This window comes from Zonotrichia leucophrys, chromosome 3, assembly GCF_028769735.1.
Source record: "Zonotrichia leucophrys gambelii isolate GWCS_2022_RI chromosome 3, RI_Zleu_2.0, whole genome shotgun sequence".
Taxonomy (NCBI): Eukaryota; Metazoa; Chordata; class Aves; order Passeriformes; family Passerellidae; genus Zonotrichia; species Zonotrichia leucophrys.
The window spans coordinates 8,036,672-8,058,427 of record NC_088172.1 but is presented as its reverse complement, the minus strand read 5'-3'; the positions used below and the strand labels follow the sequence as shown (position 1 = coordinate 8,058,427).

The following is a 21,756-nucleotide window of genomic DNA, read 5'->3' as shown; positions in this document are numbered from 1 at the left end:
CTTCCCTTGGCAACTGTTGCTATCACTCTGCCATGGAAGGCCACCCAATTGGCCAGGCACTATTTGCCCTTAGTAAAGTCATCCTGGCCACCTTGGGTCACCTCCTTGTCTTTTCTGTGCCAAGAATATTCTAAATATTCTTTGAAACTATGGATAAGATAGATATAATGTTAAATAATTTCTACCATTGTTTTGAAACATTAATGAGATTTTTTTAATATAGTCATCAAGGATTCATGGCACTGCATATAGTATGCATTTATAAATATGTAGAACAAGGTCACACTTTAGCTTGGGACCTAAGGATAATAAAACAGAAAAGAAATAATAAAGTAAGAATGAAGTTGGACATTCAGGTTTTAACTGGCACATCTAAGTTTATAGAAAGAAGTGCCATACCCTTTCTGTAGAAGCAGCAATATGATAAGAATAGTAATTTTTTGGCAGTTGCAGCTATGCAGTAAATGTCTTCCTGAGCTTCTTGTGGAGAATATTTTTCCTTTAAAAGCCCAGAGGGAAAGACATATCATATAGCAGAAATATGTCAAGGAGGAATTATCTGGAAACTATTAGAAAGACCAAGCTGCAGTGTTTGAAGAAGAGCAATGTTACAGAAATAATACTTTTTCAAGCATGTTGCAAAATTTTAAAAGCTGAAAAAGTTTTTAAAAACTTGGAATCTAATTAGTGAGAGGTAAGATAGATGTGGGTTGTTGTCATATGCATTTGCATAAAAATAATTGGAAGTCATGTTACCAGCTGCAACATTTAAAAGAACATAGTGCTAAAACATGAAGGTTGAATCAGCTTCTCTGGGGCTGATGGGAGAAGATGCTGAAATATGACAAGCCAGCATAACAGATAAGAAGGAATGGTCTAAAACAAATTATGATTAATTAGTGTAAAACATAAACTGAAGCCCTTGGGAAACTGAAGTATTTGTTTCCTTCATAATTTAGAAGCCCTCTGAATATACTTCTTAAGACTAGACAAGGCATTAAGAGTTGAAGGTACCTATACCATTCACTCTTACCTTGACTTTACGAATTGCAGCAAAACAGGTTTCAAAATTTAGAACTGGTAAATGAAATGTTGCAAGGAATGTTGCCATCAATATGTGTTTTTCACCAGCCAAGGTCAGTGATCAGTTCTAGCAAAATCTTTCTAGACTGTTCAGACTAGGTCAAGTAAAGTCAAAATATTCCTTTATCTCGACTGAAAGTAGCCAAATGTTAACCCCAGGCTGCAAACACATTTTTATTTTGTTGATGCCAGTTTATTAGTCCCTGCATAATGTAGTTGCATTCTTGAGGCTATATTTTCTTCACTTTCTTTCAAGCAACTTGCTTGAAATGTCTGTGGAACTACTAAGAGACCATAGGAAAAACAAATTTTGATTGATGCAGTTTTCTGAATCAACTGGCTGCTGCAAAAAGAAATCAATGTTATTAATTCACGATCTCTCAGTTCCCCAGAGGATTGTGTTGTAGGAGAGAAGCAGGATTAGAGTCTGAAATGGTCTGGAGAGGGTTATACAGTGGAGCCTTTTTATTCCTCTCAAAGGACCTGGAGCCTGTGGAAACAATTTCACGTCATTACTTGCACCACTGATAGTTGCAGCATTTTACCTTGTGTTCTGCTTGTTAATTACAGATGAGAAGTGCCAATGTTGAGGGAGTGTTTGATGGTGAGAAGAACATAATAATGCATATTCTGCTTGAGAAATCCTAACCAGGGGTTGTAATTCTTGACAGCTCTTGGTAGAGAAAAGGGGCTGTTTTTTATCAATTGCTAATTTGTCTTGAAAGTATAAATGTTTTGGCAAGCTGGGAATCAACAAATAACAGAAAGTTATTGCTTGACTCTCTGTCCTGCAAATTGAAGTTTTTTACACTCTGCTGATCATTGCTTATTTATTTTTCTTTATTTTTCATTGGCTTTATTATCTCAGAGTAGGGCTGAGCCTGATACAGTGAAAATCAGATTAGAAACAGTTCACTTAATCTGATTCAGTTTTCATTAAAATCCTTTAAATAATACATTAGTACACATTACATCTGACATACCTGAAGGTGTGACACTGATCCTGTTCTGACCTGCTCAACTTATGTGCACACTTGGTAATTCCATCATGCTTTAACTCAATGTAAATTGGACTTCTGCTGCAACAATCATAAATGTTCTTAATGCCTTCTTGAGTTTTTATGTAGCCTTCATGCTACCAGTTTTGCTCTAAATGGTTTCTGCCTCAAGGATGATTATAAAATCATTCTTAACAGCTTCCTTACAATTTATTTTTTATATTAGAAAAATTAATTTTCTTCAATTCAGGTCTATATACTTTGTTTCCAAGGAAGCCTCTGGAATATGTGGAAAAAATTAGACGCTGCATTTTTAAAGCTGCATTTATAAATGTGTTTACCTAAACAGACATTGTGGTTTGCAATACTATGTCAGGACTATGAAGGATCTTAACGAGTTCCAAATTACCTAAAAAGGGGAAGCAGAGGAACAGAAAAACAACTTTCTTTTAGAATGAAAAGTTATAGGAGAGTATGAGAGGTGCAGGTATTCAGTGGGCATATTGTGTTTTGCAGGGAAACTGTCAAAACTCTTAAGCTATGTGATGCTGGTTTAGTGCTCAAATATGAAACCTTTTCAGAAGACCCAAGTGGCAAAGAATCATTATTGTTGATTCAGCAAGGAACACTCATCTCCTTAAATCACTTCTGGTTAAATATCTTTGTCTGCTGCTAAGGGACATGGCGATTTTCTTTCGAATGAGAACTTGGGCATGAGTCTTAGTTGTTTTAGCTGCAAAACTTTTAGAAATTTGCTGTAGATTTGCTAGAGTCAAAAATACTTATGGCAGATTTATACATGAGTAACCTACTGTCTGAAAAACAAGAGAGATTGTTGCAGTTCTGCTTGCACGCCCAAAGAAATTATCATTTCCTGTCCAATTATTCAGTCCTCATTCAGCCGCTATTGTTTCCCTTCCTAAAAAAATCCACTCTTCAATGGTAAAGAAATGGATCCTTAAGGATATTTTTCAATTTGATTTATTATCTTCAAGGATTGTGCTTTGGTGTTCAAAACCTTGTCATGGTGAGCTTCACACATTAGTAAGGCACACAATCACTTTATTATACAGAATACAGTCAGAATACAATTTATGACCAAATTTGTATCCCCATCTCAAGTTCTTAAAAGTGACTTTTTTGTTTGTTTATTCAGTTGGGGTTTTTGTTGGGTTTTGTTGGGTTTTTTCTAAATTAAACACACTAATTAAAGGAGTTTAAATGGAACCTTTGAGAAGTGTCATTTGTTGTATTGGAGCTTTTTTTCCAAATACAGCAAAACCTCTTAGCCAGATAGAAGTTGCTGAAATCTTCTCTCTTGAATGGGTTTGAAGAGTTTCTCCTCTTCAGAGGTAGTAGTAAAAGCTTTCTTTTTTTTTCTTTTTTTTTCTTTTTTTTTTTTTTTTTTTTTTGTAACTGGCTATGATCTTCCTTTGAGCATCAGCTGTGGGGAATAACTTTTTTTCAAATACACAAATAATTTCTTTACCATCAGCAGCTGTATTTAGTGATTCTGAAATCCTGGCAGCCTTTTGCAAAAAAGATACTCTTCATTTCTCCAGAAGACAGAGTAGCTTCATCCAGATAGATATAGCAACCCTTTCAAAAGAGGAAAATTTTGCATGGAATTCTCTGTAAAAACTTTTCTAGATTTCAGCCTCACTGAAAAACTAGATTTTCAGAAAGAAAAATCAAATAATGCCAGTTTGTACTGCACAAAATTAATAAAAATTAATCTTAATTAGAAGCCATTTAGAAAAAAAAATGTGGATGTGGGTTTGTGTATGTACTTATTTCAACAGAAATATCCTTTCAATTTGTTGAATTCAGCAAAAATTGCATCAACAAGGAATTCCTTCTGAGATAATAGAAGGAAGGGGAAATAGAGAAGAGCAAGCTCTGTTCAGAGGTCTATATCCACATGCATGGAAACAGAGATGCCAGAAGCCATTTGATTCTGTTATAATTAGAACAGTTTTGTCTATAGTGTAGGAAAGTTTTATCAACCTTTCTGAAAACAAAAATGGATAATCACAGTATTAAGGGTCAGAATATGTTGAAAAATGCTACAATAAATAAATACAGGTTAAATTCCTCTTTGCATATGAAAAGATTTTCATACCCTCATTAGACAGATAGCCTGATGGGAGCTTCATACTTATGTTCTTTGGTATTAAAGATTACCTATAAGATCAGTTATTAATTTATGCACACACTTGTAGTGAAAATTTTTCTTGTGGTGTTGTTACTTTTTGACAGAATGATCATCAGGCTCTGTAGTTTAAATTTACAGTCTACAGGTTAATTCAGATTTTATGTGGTGGCCAAAAGAGAACATTTCAATATAGTCGTGTTTTTTGCACATGATGAATTTGCTAAATAATACAAATTTGCAACAAAGATTTATCATCTCTGATCCTGGATTATTCAATAGATTATTTAATGCCTGTTACAGTACATAGTGAAGAAACTGAAATTCAATAAGTCACTGTATGATCTTTAAACAGAGCCTTCTGTTCTGTTTTTCTTTTCCCTATTCCTTCACTCCTAAACAAAGCAATCCCTGTGGGGGAAGAGTATTCAGGAGAACAAGCTGGGATGTAAACTGTGAGCTACTGAAAATGGTTCATTGTCTGTAGTATCATGACAGAATGGAAGATATGAGGAGATAAAAAAATATAAAGATCCACATAAATAACAAGTTCTTTGCTTTACACATTTGCATTAGTATTGCTTCCTTCTTAACCTTTATTCTGTTTGCAGGTTTCCTGCTTCCTTTAGTAGAAAAACATTTTTAAGGGATTCCCTCTTGTGAAATAGCAAGAATTATATTATTCTTTTTTTAAATAGTTGTAACTTTTTGCATCTCTTGTATAAGCAACCAAGCAGTTAAGTGTGTGCAATTAGCCTTAAACATGGCAAGTACAATATGACAGCTTCAAAATATTTTCCAGAGGGTGATGTCATTACACTCTTTAATGTCCTCTGTACTATACCCAATATTCGGGCAACCCTTTTAGGCAAGGTTTAGGTGTTACAGCTTTATTAGGATTTTGTTGTTTGGGAGTTTTTAGGGAAGACATCCACTTTTAATCAGATTGTACTGGTCAACCCATAAGTCTTCTGAGAACCTTGTGCATGACAGCATTTTGAAATCCTAATTGTAGAAACTCAAATATATTGGAGAGGAGGCAACAGTAGAGTTTGAAAAAGAAAAATCTTGTATTGGAATAGGTATTTGCCATTTTCTTATATTTAAATATGGAGTATCATTTTAACTGAAATATTCGACGCAGTGTTGAGATGACACAGTCATTTGTGCACCTATGAACACCACTGAGCTTGGTACCCACCTTCTTTGCACTGAGCCATATATTGACTCTGCATTTCACCCCCTTTGAAAGGCAATTGTGAACTTCTCAGTTTTGACTTGGATTAATAAATAGTGCAATGGACAGCTGGCTTAGGCATTGCACTGCTTCATGGAAAGCACAAGGAAAAGAATGAAGGCATTTCTTCCACCTTCATCTGCACTGGAATCACTCAGGCTGTCTGTACCACAGCTCTGTGTACCTTTACACTATGGATTTGTTCTCTTACTTTTTGCTGCCATCTAGTGCATTTTATAGCTTATAGTTGAGCTAAACAGAAAATGCTTGTAAAAGGGGACACACCAGTCAAAATGCTGAGATTTATCATTAAAAATGGAGAAAAAATAGTGTGTATTTATTTTTTTTCTCACTGTAAAGACTTTCTCCCTGCATAAAATAGCTCTCTCTATATGCTGGATAATCTCCTGGATATTTTTCAGGTTTTTTGACCTGCATCATTTGCCTCATTTAAAAGATTCCTTTCAATACTTTGCAGCTTAGATTAAACTGTGATCTGTGCAATCTTTCAGGTGTTAGGTATACATTTATGAATATTCTTTTAATCTTCCTGTAGAATACAAAATAGTAGAACTTGAACTACTTGATAAGCATAAAATGCTGGGGAAATAGAACATTCTGAAATTGCAAGCATTCAGTTCAATAGCTGGGTGTTAGAGATTCCGAAAAACATATCTTGCTTGGCATTTGTTTGCAAGACACAGCAAGTCTGAAAATTTGATTATGAATGCCAGTTCGCCAACTGACAAGTAAGCATTTTCAGCCTTGAAAATGCTCAAAATGCTGCGAATATCCTTCACTGTCCATTTGGCCTGATCTAATGTCATTTCACCTGCATAAGCAACTTCCATTTGACTGACTGCTGTAATTATTAATAGCTAAAATCTTTCTTGAAATTAAAGTGATTTTCTGTCAGGTTGCCAGCGTTCTTGATTTTTCCTTATAGCTATCTTAATAAGGTGAGAAATGAGCAATAAAATATACCCTGAAATTATAATTTGCTATGTATCACATTATTAGCTAAGGTACTCCTGGTGCACATTGCCCAGGGAGGTTTGGAGTCTCCATCCCTGGAGATTACACAAAAATCTTCTGGACATGGTCCTGGGGAAATGGCTGTAGCTGACTCTGAGCAGAGGGCTTGGACTGGCCTCTGAAGGTTCCTTCCAACCTCAACCATTCTCAGATTCTCTAATCTTTGAACATTAAATCTACTTCTGGTACAGTATTGGTTCCCCTACATTTTAAGGAATCTGAATCTGACAGCTGCTTTTGTTAAGTGTATTATTATGTTTTAGTAGCGGTCTAATAATTTTAAACATTTGATAATGGCTGGTACTTCTATTAAAGGATTTCATAAAGGTGCCTTTTTCATACTTAAAAAAAATTTGGAGATAACCTTAGTATGACTTAGTCTCAAATGTCTGTGGATATTTCAGAAAAGTAACAAGTGTGGGGTGAAAGAAAATAGGATGAAGATAATTGATTTTAATCTTGTTTGCTTGATATTGCTAAGCAAAAGGATTGCATTGCTTTAGGGTCCCCTCTTGACAGAAATGCATTTTACCATTAAGACAATGCCTGACTACTCCAGGAGTTAAGAGGAAAGGGAATTCCTTTCTGGTAAACTGTGTGAACACTGATGTCAGCAATATCTTTATGCTGACTGAAAAACAGACTCCTAGACTTGCAGAGAGTCTCTAATTTGTACCAACACCGCTTTTGACATCTATGGGTGTCCAAAGGACAGTAAAACTATATATGAGATTAGCACCACCCCTAAATCTTTCCCTTGATTTTACAAGGTCTGAAATAGTATTCAGTAAGACAAACATGGTGGTTACTCCAGCTTTTTCTAGATGTTTTCAAATGAAGCAAAGAAATTTGAGAAGTGGGGCAACAGGAAGTCCTTTATTCTTTAACAGCTTCTTATAATGCATTACAGATTGGCAGGAAAAACATAACACTAGTATGCTGCAAAATGATGCTTTGCATTAAGATCAGAGAAGAGGGGTGAAGCAGCATAGTGTAGAAGACAACATCTGAGACACTTAGATGAAGAAAAAATGGACAGTTTAAAATACAAAAGTGGCATAATTTTAACATCTCATGCATTATTAAATAGCCTATGATTCTGGTGTTACATTATGCCTCTGCTATTTTAGGAATTGCATAAAAAGCTGTGCAGTATTATTTCAATAAAGCTTTTATATAGCTGTATAAAATTGCAGTATATTACTGCAAACGTACAGAGCATTATTGCAGTGAAGTACATTAAGATAATGCCAAACCAAGGGCATCATAATATAAGTAATAAATTCTATATAGTAGTTTTGCCTTACTGTATTAGCATAAGAGCATTATTTTATTTAGATGACCACAGAGTTTACATTACAGACAGTTGCCAGAATCATAAATGTTGTAAATTGTCATAACACAATCCTGAAACCTGACTGATGAAGGTTCTCAATTGTGCTGCCTTGTACTTTGGCCTACTGCTGTGGATACCAAAGTCAGAAACAGTCAGTTGCACTCTAATACCAAATTGCAAAAGCACAAAGCATTTGTAACATGCTGGGCAGACTTTCAGTTGCTAAATTCATTCATTCCACATTTGTATCTACAATGAAATTACCAGACTTTAACTTTTCAATCATTTGAGCACCAGGAATTAATGTTGCAGGTCATGGTCTAGAGGTACAAACCCTTTTGGGATGTGGAAGAGATGCAAAAAAATGCTCAGCAGTATGAACTCTATTAAGGAGTCTGTGGGTGAGGTATGTCACTCCTGCTTGCACACAGATTTGAGGTGTGGGATATGAATTCCTGCATCTTTCCAGACTACAGAGAAAGAAGCACATGCATTGTAAAAGCTAACAAGCTATTGACATATTCAGGCTTCCTGTTTGTGTCACTGAGAGCCACATAATTCAGCAACTGCTCAAGCAGAGCCATTACTGTGGTGTTCAGACATTATATTGCCCAATGTGAATATTTCTGTGTGTTAAATACCTGTTATAACAGGACCCAATCCTCAATGGTTTCACAAGGCACTGCTTGAGTGATTATTAACCCATAATGCTAACGCATTTTCATGGACACATCACTTCAGATTCAGGGGAAAAGGGCCATGTTTTTGTTTTGTTTTGGTTTTTTTTTAATCTGGAAAAGGAGAAAGAAAATGAAGGTATAAAAATAATATTTAGCATTTTTAAGAGTCTGTTACAAGGTGGATTTGCTATTATGGCACATACCATCTCACAGTTTTCTCAGAAGGAATTAAGTGGGCATGGAACCAATAGTCTTCATATGGACTCAACAGAAAAACTGGAGTGAAGTAGATAGAAGTGTGACATTTCCATACAAACTGCAATGATTTTAGTTGACTTTACAGTCTTTCACATGTAATTTTCTGTCAGTTTTGAGAATCTGAAAACAGACTTGGTAAACCAGTTTCTTCCAGCAGCATTTTTACTTTGAATTTACCCAACTAAGGCTTTTGAAAGATGAACTCTGGTATCGTTTCAGGGGGTGACCATTTTTATTCCACTGGCTGGGTGGTCAATCTTTATTTGCAAGTTATTTTTATAGAGGTTTTGCTATCATCTGCATTCAGGAATTATGGCATTTTTCAAACAACTACCCTTGTGTTTTTTGGGTTTTTTTTTTTTTTAATGGCTGACAGCTATTCAAAAAGCAGTGGATGAGAATCTTTTCCTAAGATGTTACATCCAGTATATCATCTTGTATAACCTTATGTTAATCTGCTTGGGTTTCTAATAAGGTTGCATGTCTGCTTGTAATAGTGATACCTGTCGACTACTTATTGTCCTTTTTGTCCTTTCTGATCTGACCTAGATATCAGCAGTGGCTTGAAGTTAAAAGTCTCAGACTGTTGGAGAGTTGCATTTGATTTTTTTGTAAGCAGGACTATCTTGTTCTATGCAAGGTTATTTTTTTAAAAAGGTTTCTCAAAATAACTCCAGTTCATATTCTTTTAGGGGAAAAAATATATTTCTGCTGAAACAAGAGTTTATCGTGGCAAAACGAGCAGACACATCAAAACTAGAAAAGCTTGTGCATGAACTTCAGTGAAGAGAATACTATTTTGAGGAGAAGTTTTCTGGGAATGTGGGAACATACTTAGAACTCAGGCAGGCTTATAGAGAATGTTCTGAAGCCATTATCACACCATTGGTGTTTGGCTAGTTTGGCTGGCATTAAGGTCATTTCCAGCAATCTAATGAAGGCAAGTCATACATCCATTTGCATGAAAATAACTTTAATAAGTTTCCCTTACAAAACATTAGGAATGCTACAATATTACTGGTTTTGCTTCTGAAGGCTTGCATTTATGAGCCTGGCTTTGAACACAAATGCAAAAGTAATCATAGTAATTTTCTTAACTCAGAATAAAAAGGGTCATTTTTCATTCAGTAATTTTCAGCTTTTCATTCCAAACAGAAATCTTTCCTTGTTGAAAGACAATAAAATAGTGTTTCTCTCCAGCCAGTGCACTAAGATTCTGAAACTAAGGCCAAGAAGTAAATGTTGCTTAATGGAAGAAGAAATATTTGTTCATTCCACTGAGTCACTAGTGTTGGATGGTCTGTGAGCAAACAAAAGTTGTTAAAATTGAATTTGTTTTAAATATTCAGTAAGGGCTCATCTGGATCATAGTTCCACAGTGCTTCATGCTGATCTTCTTAATGCACCCAGAAAAACAAAATTATACCGGTTTCATGGCTGAAGAGCCTTACCATTGAGAAAAACCCTGTCTTCCCTTAGGTGAAAAATTATTCAGATTCAAAGTTGTGTTTAGCCTCTAACCTGAATTCCTTTACTGCCAAAAAAATTCATATGGGGTTTTCTTAACTCAAGTTGGCAGCGATAGCAGAGGGATCTCATCAGGTTGCTCTGCAGGTGGCATGTTGTAGTGAAGCTATTGCTGTTTTAAGTATTCTCTTTTGTGGAAACATCTGAAAGATTTGCCCAAGGTCTGAAATTCTGGGCAAGAGCAAGTATTTTTTCCCATAAAGCTTGTAGCACATTCTAATTCTATTTCATCTTCAGCATCGATACAGCAGGACTTATCAGAAAGTGAACATTAATGAGCTCAGAAGCATTTATTCAAAAGGCAGATGACCAGCAGTCATCCAGTTTTTGGCAGCTTCATTCTTTGCTTTCTTACCAGTTTTCAAAATTTTCATTGGCAACTTCCCACCAGAAGGAATGACACATATCACAGTCATCAGAAGAAGTGACTCTTCTGCCTATAGAAAATTTTTAACACTGAATGTATTGCTACTGACACTTTGAGACTAGACAGCAAAAATTCTGTGTAACATGTTAATAATTTTGTCTGCCTTGGCAGCTCTATTAGCTGATTTCTAGGAAAAAAAATGACATGATAGATGAAAATGTGCACATACAAAATTCCAGGTGAATGTCATGTTTTCTTATCATCATTTTCAAGCTTAACTGAAAATAATGTCTTCCTTAATATTCCAGAAATGGCCAATGGCCCCTTACAATTAGGCTATGTTTGTAACCTCATCATCTCTGCACAACAGCTCTTTGAGATAAATTGCTTTAATCTGCCTTGAATGGAAACACAATCAGAAACAGGCATAATATTATTTTATTCACAATTTACTTCAAAGCATCTTAGATTATACTTATCAGATTTGTAAAACAGGCAGGCCATGACATAATAAGAACAACTTAATTTTCACTGCTTTTACTATACAGAAAATGTCCTTTTCTTAACTTGATTTAATTCATTATTGGGTCACTGGGCCACAAGTTGGTGACCATGATCTCCCCTCACTGAAATTACCATCTAATCAATCAGAGATGATTCAGCACAGTTCCTGAGTTGATTTTCCTTGTGCCCCTAAATTCAATTCCGCATTCTTTGTGTCCATTATGAGTGATAAATTCTTCTCCTCCAATCTTGTTAACCTCTCCCTAGGTCTGAGATAGTACCCAGACAATAGTACCTTTATCTTATCTCAAGTTGCCATTGTGGTGTTTTGACTTACAGTCCCAGTTCCAGGTTTCCAGAGAGGCCTGCTCAAGGGGGGTTTCCTTGGCATCCCCCCACTCAGGCATGAGCACTTTTCCCATGGGCTGTGAATGGATCTCTGCATCCCCATGGATTGCATGGATTACAGGGGGACAGTTTGTTTCACCATGGTCCTCAGAGGAATGGCTTGCAGAGGAATCTCAGCTCCAATGCTTGGAGCACCTCCTCCCCTTCTTTTTCCACTGTCCTTGGTGCCACCATGTTGTTTTCCCTCATGTGTCCTCATTTCCTCCTCTTCTCTGACTGGAAGAAAATCTGCTCCCCATAGGTACCATTGCCAAGAAGTTTCACCAGTTCAAAGATTCTTGCAGGATCCCACAGCAGCAAGAGTTTGATCTCATCTAAGTTCCATGTTGGGGATAATAAATGTGATAAATAAATGTGTATGGAAAATTATTAAAAAGTAAATCATACTGAGAAGTAAAACACAGTAAAAGAAGGGAAGATCTTAACTGTCCAAATAGAAGGGTGGGCTCTCAACCAGCAGCTACCCTTCAGAAAATGTTCTGGAGCTTTATAGGTTCTAATATTCTCTGCAACAATTTCTGAATAATCAATTAAATGGACCATCTCTGTGCTCAGTAACAACTATAAAAGTACTGAGTAAATCCTTAGAAGGTAAGGGGAGAAAGTGTCATGATGCATAAATATTAATTGATAAGGCTCCATTACTTCTCATTAATTTTGTCATTTTATTCTCAAAAAGACTAGTGATAAGGTTAAAATAGAAGAAGAGAGAAGGATGATGGAAGAAATGGAATTTTTCCAGATTACTTTCAAGTTTTCTGGTGTGGAAAGGGGATGTTTGAAGAGTGACAGGTCTACAACATCAGGAGAGACATAAGAAAACAAACAGACATTAATTATTTGCCTTCTAATGGAAAAACTTTTGTACGTCATGTAAAAAAAGGAGATAGAAATTAAAGAGAACAGAGGTAGATGATAGATATTTCATACATAAACAGTGGAATAATGCAGCACAATGTAGATGTTGACAGTGGTCAGACACGTTCACGTAGGAATATCTCTAAAGGACTGTGAAACGCATCTGTCTCAAGATGTCCTTTGCTGCAGGTCATGGGATGATGAATGTCACATAATGTTGCATTAAAACTTTCCTTTTTTGTGAGATGTGCACTGTCAGAGACAGGATAATGGTATCCCTTAATTGGATGCAGCCTTCCTTCCTTGTGGTCTCTTTTGTTCCTGGATTTCAAGGACTACACCAGGAAAAGCAAAAGCGTCTCCACAGATTTCCAGCCCAGGGGAGCTGCTCAGACCCCCTCAGTTGCACTTCTGTATTCATAGGACTTATTTACAGCTCTGTGGGAATGCTCTTGGGATTTGTACAGATTCATGGGGAGTGGGTTTTCTGCATTTACCATCACAGAACCTGGGCAAGGAGTCTGCTGTGGACCAGCAGGAACACATTCAAAGTTGAGTATGAAAATCTTTAGGGATAGGCATCATTTCTACTCTCTATTTCTTGATTAAATGTGTTGCAGGCTGGTTGTCATACAAATCTTGACCTGCTAGTGAACTCACTCTGACAAATGTCTGTTGTTATCAAGACACAAAAGAATTGCTGGAAGTTAATGTCCCTTGCAAAGTCCAGATTTTCCAGTCTTTGGGCCAAATCATTTGTCCTTGAGTACCTAGCCAAATGCAAACTTCTGTAGAGTGCCTGTATTGCAGTTCCTGACCCTGCAGCTCCCAGACACATTTGGAATTTGTCACTTGCTCAGTGAGGTGGGTTCATCCTGGCCAGCACAGAACCCCTAGCTGCGTTACTCACTCACCTGCAGAGTGATGGGGTAAATGGAAAGACTAAAACAAGAAAACAAACTGGTGTATTGAAATAAAGACGGTTTAATAAATTAAGAGAAACAAAGGACAAACCAAATTATGCAGAAGCAATCATTTACCCCCCGCAGATCAATGCCCAGCCAGTCTCCAAGCAGCAGCGACTCAGGAAAGATGAGCCCCCAGGTTTCGCTGCTGAGCACAGTCTCTTAGAGTATGGGACCAGCTCAGGTCAGCTGTCCTGACTGAGTCCCTTCCCAACTTCTTGCCCACTCCCAGCCTGCTCAGAGTGAGAAAACATAAAACCTTATGCTGTGCAAGCACTGCTTGCAGTAGATAAACACTGACGCCTTAACACTGTTTCAGTTTCAAATCCACAATACAGCACCACACCTTCTGCTTTGCAGAAAATTAACTCTTTCCAATACAGCTAGCTGGAAGAAATGTTGAGAGCCTGATGCTCTCTTACACCTCTTTTCACCTCTTTTGTCTTTGCTGCTCATAATAGTGCAAAATTGGAAACATTACCAGTGTAGTAAAAGAGAAAAATGGTATGTGCTTCTGCTACCTGTACTGTTTTAGGGGAGAAGACATAGCCTGGTGTCACTGTGCTTGGCCACAGGTCAGTTCTTTGAAGCAAAAATATTCCATTTCAGGAATTCATGTCACGTAAGCTTAAAGTGACTACAGCTTTGCCTGCCTGAAGGAAGGGTTCTGAGTTTCTCTGGTGAATTGGTAAGACATGTCAAAAAAGACTCAGATAGATCACCACTTCTTTTTCATATCTCATAAAGCAGAGCATGTGTGATACTGCCTCACCAGCCACAACTCATGCTGGGAGATCACTGATTTTCATTGACAGGTCAGAGCACAGCTGTGCATCCTGAGAGCCTCTGTGAATGTTGAGTGTTAATTTCTTCTGGGACAATGGGAAGGGAATTTTTTTTTTTTTTTTTTTTTTGGCATCAGATTGGCTGCAATAAATTGTGTTAGGGGGCTTTTCCACAAGGTCTCTGGTGTGCATTCACAAAGTTCTGCTGTTGCACTATGACAGGTGGTAGGAATGTGCTGAGGTTACACTCTTGTCTTCAGACAAGGCTGCATTTCCTGGCAGGCAGGAGAGCACAGTGACTGCAGAGCAAAGTATTCATTGAAATTATGATGAATGAGGGATGAAGGTTGTTAATAGCTTGGGTAGTAAGAGGATGATGCCTTTTCTCCAGGATACTTAACCTTCATAAAATAGGACATAATACTATTTCAGGCAGTGCCTGCAAGTGTTTAAGAGCGAGAGTGCACATTAGTGGCCATCCCCTGGCAGGTGGTGACGTAGGAGGAAGGAGTGATTAATGTACTTTTTGTGATCCTGTGTGATTTATGCTCGTGATTCATAGATGAATTCATGGTTCTAGTGCTCTTTGCATCTTACTGAATCACACTGCCATAGCTATATATACAAAAAATATTTGATAAATAGCAAATAGAGTGCTAAAGGAGCTTCAAAAAATCTGGTTTTCTTGTCTTCCCTAAAATCTGAGATTTATGGAGTCCTGTGTTAAATGGATTAGCTTGCCTGTTTGGGGCATAGCTGCACCACTGTGGAGATAAAGGTGACCCTTAGATAAAGTGGACAAATATACCAACATCTTTCTTGCTGTTGCATATATTATATACTTTTTAAAGCCATGTCAACTATTTGTAATGTATCTTTCACTTATAACTTCTATTCATACAGCTTCAAGTATTCTTTGATTACTAAAATCACTCCATATCTAATTTTTTCTGGTTTTAACATTTATTACAGATAATTCCACTGAGCATGAGTGTAATGAATACCATATATAGGTAGTGTGCTGTATAGTACTGCTTTTTACAATAAAAAACTTAACCTTCCTTAAAACATCTGAAGCTGCATGGTTTTCTCTCTGCACAAGTGATGCTGCCACAGCTACCACCTGTGGACCTGAACAATTACAGCAGCAGAAAATCTTACCATAGAAACACATGAGCTATGAATCACTCCGTTCCTCCAGCACTGCAATTTCCAGTCTCACAGAAAATGCTGGAACACAGGAAGCACATAAATGATACCTTGGCACAAACACTGCTTTAGATAGTACTAGAAGACATAGAATTATATTACACACAGAAAATACGGTTAAGGGGAGGTAGCCATATGAGTTACAGGAATTTCTGCCAGAAATTATCTTGTGCACTGTAAAATCTTGGAGGATTCAGGTCAACAACTGCAACACAAACTGTTCCTACTCTGCTTTCTCCACAATTATCATGCAGATTCAATCCCAATGGAAATATCCTCTGTTCAGCTGCATTAGCACTAGCACAAACCTCTGCCAGAGATCCCCATCCCACAAACATCACTGTGAGATAATTTTTACTTCAGCTTAACAAATGAAAATATGATTAATATTAGCATATTTTAAAATGGTTCAGTTACCCTTCTCTTTACACCTTTAAAAATAAATCATAGTGTAGGTACAATAGAAAAGGGAGATTTTAAAGGAATTTTCTCATCATGTTATAGAAGATAGTAAACTCCAGTGTTGATCTTATGTTTGAAATAATTCAGCAGAAAGTAATAAACACAAATAAGTGTTTATAATCAACTGTGGTTTATATCAGTTCTAGTCAAAGATCTCTTAAAGACCTTATCTCACAGATGATACAATGTCAAACTGACTTATTTATATTAGTGGTTATGCTATTCCACTACTACATTGATAATATAAAAAATGTTCTAAGTGAATGTTAACAAAGTTAGGATTTTACACATTTAATTTAAAACATTTTAAAAGGAAGAAAATTAAAAACTATATTTTTCTTTGATGACAGTATTTAATTTACTGCTTTTCTACCACTGAATGCCCATCAATTTAGTACAGAAGCTATATATGGCAGAGTAAACAGTTCAATGGTAGCTGTGCCTCAGTAGAACTTCCCACCTCCTAGCACCCTTTTCTTCAATATCCAATACACAACAAAATGTAATTATTAACTCTGCAGACAAATCTAGTATTTCTTATTTTGATTTTGGAGTAATTTTATTTGTATTGCATCCTGATTTGTCACACAACAGTGTATTTTGTAATATTGACTTTTCAGAATTACATGACCTTGAGTAAAGCAAGAACTTTTTTTCTTTTTGCAAAGAGAAGAAATACATGCACCAAAAAACTCAGCTCTTTTACCAGCTTCTGTAGCTCCTAAGTGGTTTCATGGAGATCTATCATTGTCTGCATTAAAGCATCTGCCAGGATAATGATCCTCATGAAACCAGTCTACTGGTTCAGGCAAGCTGCACATTCACACCGTGGTCTGACCCCGCCACACGTTAAACAATATTGTGCTGGAATCTCAGTTACAGGTGGGAGTATCAGGACAAACATTCTTTGATGTGAAAGTTATTCAGATGTGGTAGGACCTTGACTCCAGGGAACTACCTTCCAGTTCTGAATGTCTTAAAAAGGCTGTAGAAGACCTTTGCACATCAGAAAATGGAATCAGCTAACAAAGAAAATATTTTCATCTTTGAGCTGTGTAATTCATTTGGATAGCACAGATGGCACTTGTATTTTTAAATTTTTACACTTGTAAAATAAGTATACTACGTAACCTGAGATTCTATCAAGTTTTCAGGATTCTAGGGAAATTTATGGTACAGGTCTGAAATAATTTTTGGACTACAGACCCTGCTTTAGATTAGCCTTTAAGTATCCAAGTGTCTTGAAATTTTCTGGGAGCATTTTTCACCTTCTCTTTAGAAATTAGGAATGTTGAAGCCAGCAGTGGAAACATGAAAGTGTCTGTTGTTCTGAACCAGAAATAATCAGTATAACCAGAATAATTGGTATAATCTTCCCCTACCTTTGAAGAGTCATGTAACAGAAACTGGGAGAATTGAGGTTTAGCTGGTACTCTGGGTTTACTTTTTGTGAATAAATCTTTAATATTAAAGCAAAGCAGTACCAAAGTAGAGAATGGAATTCCAGTTCACCTTCTCTCAATTGAGAATTTAAATTAAATTTCTAATTTTAATTATGCCTATTTGTGTTACAGTGTGTGAAAAGCTCTGATTTTCAAGATCACCTGTTTTCAGTAGTGCTGTCACAATTCGGTCAAGTGAACCCAGAAGCTTGGGAAAACTCCAGGCACCTACTGTAATTGCTAAATCATTCTGCAGCCACAAACAGATTGTTTCTTTCACAGCCTGAGGTGCTAGTTGCCCTTATTAGCTGTAATTTCACTTATAGGGACACTTATAGGAAGGAATAGAAGGAAGGAATTCCTTCATTAATATTTCAGCCTATATGGCTTTGCAATGTATTTGTTAGAAATTGACTAAAGGAAGTAAACATGAAGGGTTAAAATTAATTCTTTTCTCTTGCTCCATTAGAGCTCTGTCTTTTTTTTTTAAATCCTTTATTTTATTTTTGTTTAATAGGGCGTTCTTACTTCCTTTATGTGGTAACTTCAAAACAAACATGACCACAAGGCATCACAGTTCATTCTGTGCTTGTTTCTATGGATACATAGCAGACATCCCTACAGAGTAAAATAAAGAGATTTTGGTTGCAGAAAAGGCACAACTATGGTAGTTTTCATGAAGATAGAATGAGTAGCAATATCTATACATGCTAGTAAACTGAAAAAAGCACTATTTTCCTTGAAGACTTAGCAGCCAGAGTGAAACATCCCATCGTGTTCACTGCCGGCGGTAGCAGTGCTAATTAGAATAAAGTCAAATATGTCTAAATCTACTTCCATGATCTCTTCATTTTGCTATGTAGACACAGACACATTGAAACTTTATGGCAAAAATATGGATACACTTTTCAAATCACCATCCTTGCTACTGAATCAGAAGTGTTTTTGTCAGAAGAGTACAGCATGTATTAGAGGTTAAAGCACCATTCACTCCACCCAGCAGTGAAAAGCAGTATCTGTAAAATATTCAGACACTAGAATGAGACAGTGTAATATCAGATTATTACCAGCAATTGCTCCAGTACTTTCATTTTACATGGACAGACATCATACTGATGCACACTGGAAAATAAAAAGTTTTCAGAAGGTGTAAAGAAACTCATTTATCTTCAAAAGTCAATATTGACACAGGTCCTGCCCTGGTGAATCCTAGTTATAGACACTCTATATCCAGAAAATAGCATGAAATCTTTTCTCTGCTTTATTGACAAAACTACTCTAAAATCCTCTATGATTAAATGCAGATCACTATATATGCTTTCTTGATTCGGGTTATTTTAGTTATTGATTTATAATTTCAATTGTCTTATTTAAAAGAACTGCTCATTTCCATTCCCCAAAAATTTGCAAGGTTAGATAGCCAATAAAGCCAGACTGACAGAATAACTTCCTGTTATTTTTCTACATAAGGGTAAAGAAATGGGTCAGCATCATGGTATCAAGAGAAACTGAGTTGTTTCTCTGAAGGGAATCTGGAAGTGAATAACAGTACTGCTAATGATGTCATAATGCAACTGTTTCCCTCTATTGTATATTCTCCTGTCATTTACTTTTTCAAGATAATGATTTAGCTTTTGCTGCAAGTAAGTCAGATGACCTGACTCATCTGATCTCTTCAGTACAAGCTAGAGAGAGACTAATCCCATAGCACTTAAAGATAGGTCTGTGTGAGAAAATGGTACACAAATGGCCTTTGTAACATTTGTAAAGATCAGCTGCGAATCAGACTTCCTCTGTGGCACTTTGGATCAATTTCACAGTGTCACCAACTGTGCTAATCCTCAGCAATGGGACAACTGTAACAGCTACAGTTCTTGCACATTTCAAAAATGCCAACACTCAGTTTTATAGTATTTGATTTTTACAGTTTTTAGGGCATTTTATATCCTTCATAAGTCATAACCATCATCCAGGAATGTGTGAAATTCAGAGCTGAGGCAGCAATCAAAGTAAAAGGTCAACCTACAAGATGGAGCAACCCAAGCTATTGATAGAAAGCGTATTGTAACAAAATTGAAAGCACACAGTGATGGCTAACTTTTCACTTCAGAAAATATTTTGTAGTTCTAGTACTCAATACTTCTTTTGTCCTTCTCATGTTCAATTAGTTGTGTAAGCTTAAGCAATTACTCTTTGTAAAAGCTTCGTGCACTCTCCTATACATTACCTTTCATTTTAGTAGGAGGAAACTGACAGAGCAGTCAAGGTTTGGTCCTTCACACACACTTACTTTTCCAACTGCTTTTTACTTTCAGTTTTTTGTGACCTTCCTTTGATGCCATTTAAATAAATAACTTAGATTGAATTTATTGTAGAAATTTAGTTAGAGCCATGGACAAATGAAATCTATGAAGTTGTCCTTAACCTCCTACACTTTAGTTAAAGTATAAACAAGAGTCCTGTGATGCAGGAATTTCTCACCCCTTTTGAGAGCTGGTGGTACTCCAGACAAAGGATGAACAAGAAAACAGCATCGAGGCTTTCTTTTCCTCTTTTATTCCCAACACAAGAAGAAAATATCTGAACTACACAGGGAAGAAAGTGAATCTCAAAGAGATAAGAGAGACAGACAGGGGAAAGATACCCAGGAGCTTTAAGAGATAGGGTTTTTTTTGTTTTGTTTTTTTGGGAACTAAAGAAAAATGCTATACTGTTTCTGTGGGAAGTCTTTATACTACACTCTGCATAGGTTACAGTGCCCGATGCACTGGTGGCAGGCCAATTTTTACTAGTCTTGTTCTAAGTAACACAAAGGTCTAGGGTGTTTAGGGTTTTTTTCTTTCTCTGGATTACAGCATCACACATTCCATGCTTGCAGTGTAATTAGGTAGATCTGCAGTAATGAAACGCCACTGTTGGGCTGAGATAAGATTTAACTCTAGACTTTATGTACCAGTATATGTGAGGTGATTCCTGAAAACCAATGTTCTTCAAACATGACCTACCAATTCAGCCACGTCGTGTGACTGATGATGTGCTAGTCTGAAGGTTGTAAAAAGCTATTTGGGAAATGTCCAGAGTCTTATTTAAAACTCTAGGACTTATCTGTATTAGAGTTAAAGCCCTGGACTGTCTAAGAAACTACAGATTGAAAAGGCACAGAGATTTCAATTACCTTCTGGGGCAAAGAAATCACCTTGGTCATTGGCAAGGAAACTTACATTATCTAGTTTGCACTATCCAAGGAATTTTGGCTAATTACTATCTTTTGTAAGCAATAAATCTGTAGAATATATGGCAAATGCAATTGCTTGTGTCATTCATATATCACCTCAATCTTCATAATATAATATAATAAGGTATAGATTATAGAAATAGAAATTAATGGAAATTAACTGAGCCTACAACATTCCTAGGATTTCATGTCTTAGAGGCTGTAGTTTGGTATGCTGCATAGATAGTAATAAATTTCATTTGAGGTTGAAAAACGTAGGTTTTTTGAAAAAACATTATATTTAATAAATATTTTGAAAAATATTTTCTGTTGACAAATGACTTTTAGTTGTAGCTCAAATACTCTTTCAAAACATGTGTAAAAGTCCAGGCAGTGTTCTGCAGTGCTATTTTTACTGATTAGATAAGTGGTGCATTTCTAATATGTTAACTATCATGACATGTACAAGTATATTTTCTAATGTACATTAGTATATGTTATTATGGAATGAAATTTTCTGTGATGCACAGTCAGAAGAAAGAAGGGGTTACATTTCACTGGCCCCTGAGCAAACACAGATGCTAGTCTGCAAATGCCTACTAGGTTGAAACATGATTTATGTGGAGGAATATTATCTTCCCCTTCCTTAACTTAAAGAATCAGGAGGGAAAAAAAAGCTCCTAAAGCCCATGGGTAGACAACTAATAGGATTTAAATATTAAAAACTATGTAAAATATTTACAGGCAAAGTGGAAAGATACAACTTTCGCATAAGGGCTAGAATATTGTTGTGAAAGTATGACTCCGAGTCATTCCCTTCCATGGAAAAGCACAATCCATGGGGACTTGCTCTTTCTAAGTAGTGGCTCTTGATCCACCTCGTGGCTCTCTTAGCTGTTCAGAGAAAAAGCCAAGCACATGCCCAGTTTTGTGTTTTCATTAAGAAATGAAAAAGCAATGTACAAATGTTCTTTTGGCACTTACTGAGAAAAATTAGTTGAAGATTTAATGTGGAAAAATGAACCATCGAAGGAAGATTCTGTTCAGGTTTTCCTCCATGAAGTTCATTCCTTTAGAATTTCTCTCCTGTGGTGTTTTTAGGATAACTAGAAAAAGGAATATCCAAAGTGAATAGTAAAGGTTTTGTCAGCTCAGAGCAGCTGTGGTTTGCCTGGTCACTTGCAGTGTCAATTTTTCATAGAGCCTTTAGTAATTGCTGTTTTCTTTCATAGCTTA

At 36.4% G+C, this 21,756-nt stretch overlaps 1 protein-coding gene across 1 annotated transcript in view; it reads left to right on the top strand.

Annotated features, from left to right (window-relative positions):
- EYS (eyes shut homolog) overlaps window positions 1–21,756 on the top strand; it is a 704,733-nt gene that overhangs the window by 624,229 nt on the left and 58,748 nt on the right. The gene's annotated exons all lie outside the window — the stretch shown is intronic.